At 38.3% G+C, this 8247-nt stretch overlaps 1 protein-coding gene across 6 annotated transcripts in view; it reads right to left on the bottom strand.

The window, feature by feature from the left end:
* Spag16 (sperm associated antigen 16) overlaps positions 1–8247 on the bottom strand; it is an 871212-nt gene that overhangs the window by 546136 nt on the left and 316829 nt on the right. The gene's annotated exons all lie outside the window — the stretch shown is intronic.

Below are 8247 nucleotides of genomic sequence, written 5' to 3'. Positions count from 1 at the left end.
TTCGTTTTCCTTTGGTCATTTCAGAAGGCTTCAGACTTGCTGGAGAGAAGCTCGGCACTGTTCACACTCCTCTTCCTGGGCATATTGCTTCAGCTTCTTCACACTCTCTGGAAAGTCAGCCTGTGCTCACACCTTCTTTGTTACAGAGACCTCAGTCAACTACATCTAGCGATTTCTTCAAAGGTTTAATTGCCAAAGAACTACAAAAGACAATTTTCTCAACTGTATGCCTAATTCAGGAGAAATTATTTGAAATAATGAGACATTGAGTTTAATGTTCATTTTTAGGTAAGCAGAAAGCTGGTATTTACCTCAGAAGAAAGTCATTCATGAAGTCATAATTAGTATAAGAATAAATAAATCTTGGTTGTTTAAAATAATTTGTGGTATTCTTATCTTAAATATGAGATTTCCTAACATGTACTATAACTTAACTAATCCAATGTAGGTTCCATATATTTTAGTCTTTTACGGAGAATATGGGAGCCAGGTGGTGGCTCTAATCTTTAATCTCAGCATAGGGAGGCAGAGTCGGGCAAATCTCTGAGCTTCAGGCCAGCCTGTTCTACATAGGGAGTTCCAGGATGGCCAGGGTTTCACAGAGAAACCCTGTCTCAAACACAGAAATGAAGAATAAGTCTACATTAAGTTGATGTGCACACGGATATGGTGTCAAGACAAATTTTCCATGGATGCAATGCTGGTGTGTACTCCTTTGCATAGCATATACCTTAAGAGTTCTTGCAGGTCAATTATTTATGAAGACTTCTTAAAAACTTATATCTGCATATAAAACTAAATTATTTATACTTAGCAAACAGATAATCAAAGCACAGAAAAATATGTATGTATAAACTAATTTATTCAACCAATAATAAATATTATTAGGTAAAAGATATACTGTCACTCTGAATTAATCACATAAAAGTAAATAAATCCACATTTTCAAATAAGTAGTTATGAAACTGACTTCTCAGAGAGTAAGTAAATGAGACCAGATGAACCAAGTCAGATTTCCCTACTCAGCCAATAAGAAAAGCCATCAAAACTCCTGAACCAGAACTCCTTAATAATCATCTGAAATGATTATAAACTACTATGAAGACCAATTATTTCAACAGAGATCAGATGATGAAATGTGCCAAATAGAACAAGAACAGCGCTTCTCACTATGAGAACAAATGGGCTACTTCTGCAACAGTTACAATCACACTGCCTAAATGAGCAGAGGCTCGAACTCTGTGAGTCCTGTCACTCAGAGACTTGTGATGTCAGAAGCAAGTTGAGTCCCCCAGATAATCAAATAGGCAGTGAGGTCTGGCCAAAGGGATTTCTTCAGGAATCACTCAGTAAAATCATGTTTATTAGACCTTACACACACACACACACACACACACACACACACACACACACACACACACAGGCATGATAGCATGTTATACATATATATTAAACTAACAGTAGCAATAATGGAACTCCAGAGCTGGAGAAATATACTCTTGGTTGCTTATTATGCTCCCCAGTACCATTTAAACCAGACAGGCTGGCTCATGCCTATATAATTCTAACATTCAAAAGGTAGAAGCAGAAATATCAGAATAACAAAGCAAACATTGGGCATATCATATGTTCAAGAGGTCAATGCCAGTCTAATCTACATGAAACTGTCTGGGAGTTGGTGGTGAGAGAAAATATAATACTGAAAAATCAATGGTGGTAATTTTAACTTTTTAAGAATATTAGTTTAACCACTAACTAAATGCTACATCTTCAAGTCATTTGTGTTTTAAAGAATATGGAGATAGCTTTTACAAGTTTATTAGCTTTCATATTTACATATTCTATTGATCTTCTGGATCAATAAAGTTATAGCATAATCTCTCATATTATATTTAACTATAATGGATCTAAAAATTGAATTACAATAATTTTGCAGGCAATGAAATTATGAACAGTGCAGTCCAGATCTTGCATACAATGTAAAAAGAAAACATTTGAACACTGAAGTTGAAGCAGTGTTTAGATAGAGAGCCAGGTGGAAAGGATACTCAAGAAACTCAAAAAAGAAATAGAAATGAAGGCTAAAAGGAGACATAAAAATTTGCTTTACTAAAAAGGAATAGGTGGCAACTGAAGAAAGAAAGAACAGTAAGCTAAAATACAAAGCTTACATAAATGAAAAGTAACTTCCCGACCTGCTTACTAATGCTAAGAAGAAAATACATATGTGACAACGTGGTATGGTGGATGTGAAAGTTGGTATGAGTTTCATGTAGATAAATGTATGCCAGCATAGGAGAATGTCCTCATACCTGTAAAATGGTCATTTTATAGATGTTATGTAAAGACTAGCCACTGGCCAACAATAAAGCACATAAAGCCATGGGTGTGCTGCAGTTGCATATGGATAACACACACACACACACACACACACACACACACATTTTATATATATAAAGACATATATATATATAGAGAGAGAGACAAATAGAAGAGCAGACATGCACAGTGTGAAGGCACAAACTCTTCCTTCCTATCCTCCTCCTCCTCCTCCTCATCACTCCCATATCTTTTCTCTTGCTTAAAGAAAGGGTCTTATCTCAGGAAGCTTAGGCTGGCCTTGATTCCACTATGCAACCATGAATGACCTTGAACTTACGATTCTCCTGCCTCCACCTCCTGAGTGCTGCCATTAGAAGTGTACACAACCTTGACGAGTTCGTTCAGTGCCTGAAATCATGCCTAGGGCCTCTGGCCTGTTAGTCAATCACTCTTCCACCTTAGCTACATCCTCTGGCCCCTTCATGTTTTACTGCATGATTTTTTTTTTCTGAAAAGTATCGTTTTAAAATATTGTTAAAAATTCACAAGATCTCTAGAGAAAAGCAAAGAGTAAGATTAAATAGACAAGCAGATAGCACCTTGGAGGATGCTGATTTATTTTCAGACTGATAAGATTTAGGCCTGCCTTAATTGGCCTCAAACTGCTGAGCATGTCAAAATGGCAAGCACAGTTTGAAGATGTGTCTACTTTGTTTGGGTTGATTTACAAAACCTTTAATAAATAGAGCTCTTTTTAAAAACTGACAATTTGTATTTGCTATTCCTCTCAAATCTACTCTTTTGAATTTTTATCTTAATAAAGACTGGACTTATGGCAATTAGAAACAAGAATTTATATTAAAATGACGTTCTGCACTAAGAAGATTCAAAAGTATTTAATAAAATAGCTCCATTACTTATATCATTTTACTTAGGAACTCCTGAGTCATACTTGAAAATACAAGAATGGGAGTGCTTTAGAAAAGTCAAAATTATTAATTAAAGTACAGAATCAAGTAAAAACAATGAGGTAAGGAAATAAAACCAGTTCTAAATTTTAAATCATTTAAATTCAAATTCTAGCAATGAAAACCTATTTAGCTACTATAAATCTCAAATTTTTAGTCATTTGCATGAGAATATTAAAAGTAGTTTAATTTAAATCTAATTAAATTTAGTTTAGAGAATATTAAAAGTAGAATAGTTTATATACTTCATTCACACTTAGAACATCACAAACCAAATTAGTAGAGATAATATTAAACACTCCATCTTGAACATCACCATCATCTATCTCTATTCTGACTTCTGCCTATGGAGATTTAACCATCACACTGAAATATTTGAAAACAAGTGTGCTACTGCTGAACATACAGTCTCATTATTTTCTATAAACTTTATGATATTGACACTGTACAAGCTATTATAAAATGTAGAGTTGTTCTAAAGCAGGCAGGAAAATATGCTTAGGTTATATGAAAATATTGTATCATTTAACGTAAGCTATAGATTGTGTTGTCTGAGGAAGTCCTTATAGTCAGCTCCCCCATCACCTGCGAATAGTAAAGAACTACTGTCTGTTAATTGTTACAGTACAATGGAGGAGGTTCCACGGCTAAACACTGCTGAACCATTAATTTAATCCTTTTCTTAATTTTTATGAACATGAAAATAGAAACATCACACCATGCCACATCACAGAGAGGGGAGAGGGTGGAGTAGGGGAGAGGAAGGGAGAGAATGAGAGGGACAGGGAGAGATATTATTTTGTGAGGTAAGCAGTCTCATTATAATGTTTCCACTTTCTAGACCAGAGCTGTCTAAGGCCACATAATACACTGTGTATGTCAGTGATTAAACCATCACCATATGGATCATGTTGCAAGGGCTTTTGGGGACAGAGTAAGTATTATCAAATAAAGAGGTATAATTGGAGATACGAAAATACCTTAAACAGAAAAGAAGCAAAATAAAAAAAATTAAAAACACCATAACTGTTGGAAGATGTTAAATGCTACATTAAACACAGTAATTGAAGTTCTCTGTGTGATAACTCCAACATCTAATCATTTGATCACAAAGAATAATATGACATTCTGCAGGTGATATGACATACCATTTTACAAAATCATGTGCTATTTTTACAGTGAAAACAGAAACCTAAGGAAGGTTGCAACAAATTCCTTGTAGAAAATCTAGAGACTGCTGATCATATTTGACTTTTCTAATAATCTTTCAGAAAGCCTCTGTTAATACTATTAGCCTCAGTCAGGAACAAATAGCTGACAAAACACAGACTCGCTTGTGGAAATTTATCTCTGCTGCTACAGAGAGGCTACACTGCTTCACTTCTCTCCCTCTCCCTCTCCCTCTCCCTCTCCATCTCCCTCTCCCTCTCCCTCTTCTCCCTGTCCCTCTCCCTCTCCCCCTCCCTCTCCCTCTTCTTCTCCCTCTCCCTCTCCCCCTCCCCCTCCCTCTCCCTCTCCCTCTCCCTCTTCTTCTCCCTGTCCCTCTCCCCCTCCCTCACCCTCTTCCTCTCCCTCTCCCCTCTCCTCCCTCTTCCCCTCCTCCCTCTCTCTTTCCCCTCTCCTCCCTCTCACTCTCTCACTCTCCCCCACCCCATCCCCCCCTCTCTCTCACACATACACACACACTCACACAAATGCAGCAGCCTTCTACTTCGAGTCTCTGTTAGTGCTTCTATTTCTTGCGGAAGAAGCACTAAGTGCTCTCTAAAGCACTCTGCCTCCTTGAACAGTTAGACAACACCTCCCTACCTCCTTCGTTGCTCAGTTCATCCATGTGACTTGATTTTCTTTTTATGTGAATTATAGGATGAAGTAACACATGCCACTTCACGAGGGTTCTCCTCTCACCATTGACAGCAGAGCATGGGGAAGAAACAGCAGATGCTCAGGGATTGAGTCTCTGAGGGACCAAGTGATATACAAGTGTGGATGCTCAGCTATGACTTGGAATGGACTTCCCTAGTGCTCAACACACATTCACTTAGTTATATGAACAGGAAAAAAGTGTAAATTGTGTGTTTGTTTGTTTGTTTGTGTGTGTGTGTGTGTGTGTGGTGTGAAGTCACTAAGACTGGAATTTTTAAAAGACATTTGCCAATGTGTGATAATAGATCAAACAGATCAAGAATACTATGATGTCAGTCAATTCATCACAAGCATTAGGTGTTTTCTTACGGAACTCAGAAATAAACCTGAAGTCCTTAAGAATGATGTCCTAGTGAGGTATCACGACAACTTGACAGAACTTACACCCAGTCGAGGAGGAATCTCAAGTGATGAATTGTATTAACCCAATTCATCTGTGGCTATATGTACTAGGAACTGTCTTTATTGATGATTGGCATGAGACAGTCAAACCCTAGACAGATGGACGTGAGCTCCATGATAAAGCTAGTAGAAAACAGACAAGTATGAAATCCGTTATCAGCTTCGTGCCATGATTTCTACTCCACATTCCTGTTTTAAGTTCCTGCCCTGTTGTCAGTAAAAGACCTTCCTCAGTGATCAACTATGATGTGGAAATGTAAGCTATACAAACCATTTCCTCCCTGAGTTTCTTTGGTCATCATAATGTCTTATTGTAGCAATAGAGAGTGAAGTAAAAACAGAAGACTCTCGGGGTCCTCTGGGAGCAGGCCCACCACTGCCTCTCCTACCTGCTATTTCTCCCTTTCTCATTCATGCCATACCAACCTCACTGGTGCATGAAAAGGAAACACATCTGCATTGGCATCTCTGCATCAGCTGTGCCTCCTCTGTTTGATGTCTTCTGTCATCCTTCCATGTGCCTGTCTCTCATTCCTTCCTGGTTTTGGTACATATGATGACTTTTTCCCTTGGATCACCCTTGCAAAGTTACTATTTATACTTCCAAACCCACCTCTACATAGCCATTCACAATCTCTAGGCCTCCCTCTCCCTCTTCCTCTCCTTTCCTCCCTCTCCCTCTCCTTCTCCCTTCCCCCCTCTCCTTCTTCATCTCCTTCCCTTCCTCTTCCTCTCCCCCTTCCCCCTCTCTATATATTGTGTTTGTACCACTTATCAGACATATACATTCTTCCTAACTTTTGTTCAAATTTGTCTTCACAAATATGGGTGTTTTGCTCTATAGTTTTCAAACACTTTAGTTTTCAAACACTTTAATTTCAAGTTACTGATACAAATGACCCATTACAATACTCAGTGAATGAAACTGGATGAAAAACAGACATATCCACATTATATAAAATAATCTAATAATCGATTTTTTCCTACACATGTACAGCAGCACTATTACCTTAAATTTCTGTCCATATTCTGATGTCATAAGAAACAGATATTGTAGTTTTATAATATTAGAGTCCTATCAAAACAAATCACAGTTATTGATACTGAGATTGAATGTATCTGAAACAATGTCTGTCAATTTCTCTAAAGAAAAATAAAATTTTCCCTTAAGCATGTGTTCAATGTTAACCCTTGTAGATGAGGGTAATTAGTATTTCTGTAGTCCTTATTTTCTTCTGAAAGTCCTTACCCTGGATGGACTGAATCAGGACCAAACAATCTGACTTTGGCTTCCCTCTCACATTAAGACTCCTAACTTCCTAGCAGAGAGCTCTACTTCAGTCAGAATCATTAAATCATCCAACAGTACTGAGTATTTTTAAACAGCCCATGTGAGTGTGATCACACTAATGAAACCAAGTAGCCACTCATCCTTGGCATGGCTACTTCTGCTACTTTCCCTCCTGAAACCTTTAAAGTGAATGCCAAATGCCAATTACTGACCAGTATAGCGTGATGCCTGTGGGGCAATTTCAGACACAGGCAGGCAAGCTGCCAACTCATTTCCACATTGTCCAACATTTGATCACAATGGCTTCCAGCAACTAAAATTACAAATACTTTTTTTGAAGTGAGAATTGACAACTAATATTCTATAACGATGTTAACATACATAAACTTCGTTCATAAGTAATGTGCTTATGTATGTTTTATCTTGCCCATAGTAACTATAATCCTGGAAAAGAAAGATAGTTAATGAGTATACTAATTAATTAAGCTATAGTTTGGCTGTGTAGAACACACCTCTGTGTGTTAACCAGCCTAGGTGGTGATGGAGCTAGATATTAATACACTGGCTACGATCAGTCACTGATGGACACTAGTGGCCTTCAGTGTCCTCTCTTCTCCATTGTTACAAATAGTAGTAGATATTTGGACTTCTTTAGTAAGAGGAAGTTCTCAGACTCTTCTATTTCCATCATAGTGGTAGTTGTCAGAGATCATGACAGTATGGTGCATATGGGCAGAGGGATTTGTATAGGCAGATGTGTATAAGAGGGTATGGGGAGAGGTCTGGCCACATTCAGTAATGATGAAGTGATATCTCATGAAATGATCTTTAGGTAAGTGACCTTGTTCACTCTCTTTGTCTTGACTCAGAAGCACACATGGCTAGGCTACTTTCTGGTCCATCCTGCTGTATATTTTCCCTTAGAATAGGTCCAGGCACCAACAAAGTTGCTCATACAGTTGATCACAAGCATAAAGTTCAACACATGGCAGTATTAAAAAATAGCAGCTAGCTCTGACCTTGAGCATAATTCTTTAAACCATGCATGAGCACCACAAGCGAATTCTTTCTTCTGTACATTTCCTTAAAAAATATTTTGGGCTAAGACTGGAGCAGCCAGCCGGGAGGCACAGGCCCCAGGAGTCCCAGGGGAGCTGCAGGGCACCAGGGACAGGATCCTGTCAGCTTCCTAGTGACAGAGGTGGATCAGCTTCCTTCTCTGCCCTTTCCCTGCAAGTAGAGGGCCTACCTCCAGGGAGCGCCATAACCCAGAGTCAAAGGGAGGAAATAATCAAACTCAGGGCTGAAATCAACCAAGTAGAAACAAAAAGAACTATA

The sequence above is a fragment of the Mastomys coucha genome, unplaced genomic scaffold, assembly GCF_008632895.1.
Source record: "Mastomys coucha isolate ucsf_1 unplaced genomic scaffold, UCSF_Mcou_1 pScaffold14, whole genome shotgun sequence".
NCBI lineage: Eukaryota > Metazoa > Chordata > Mammalia > Rodentia > Muridae > Mastomys > Mastomys coucha.
The sequence above is the reverse complement of the archived record's forward strand: the minus strand, read 5'-3'. Positions and strand labels throughout refer to the sequence as shown.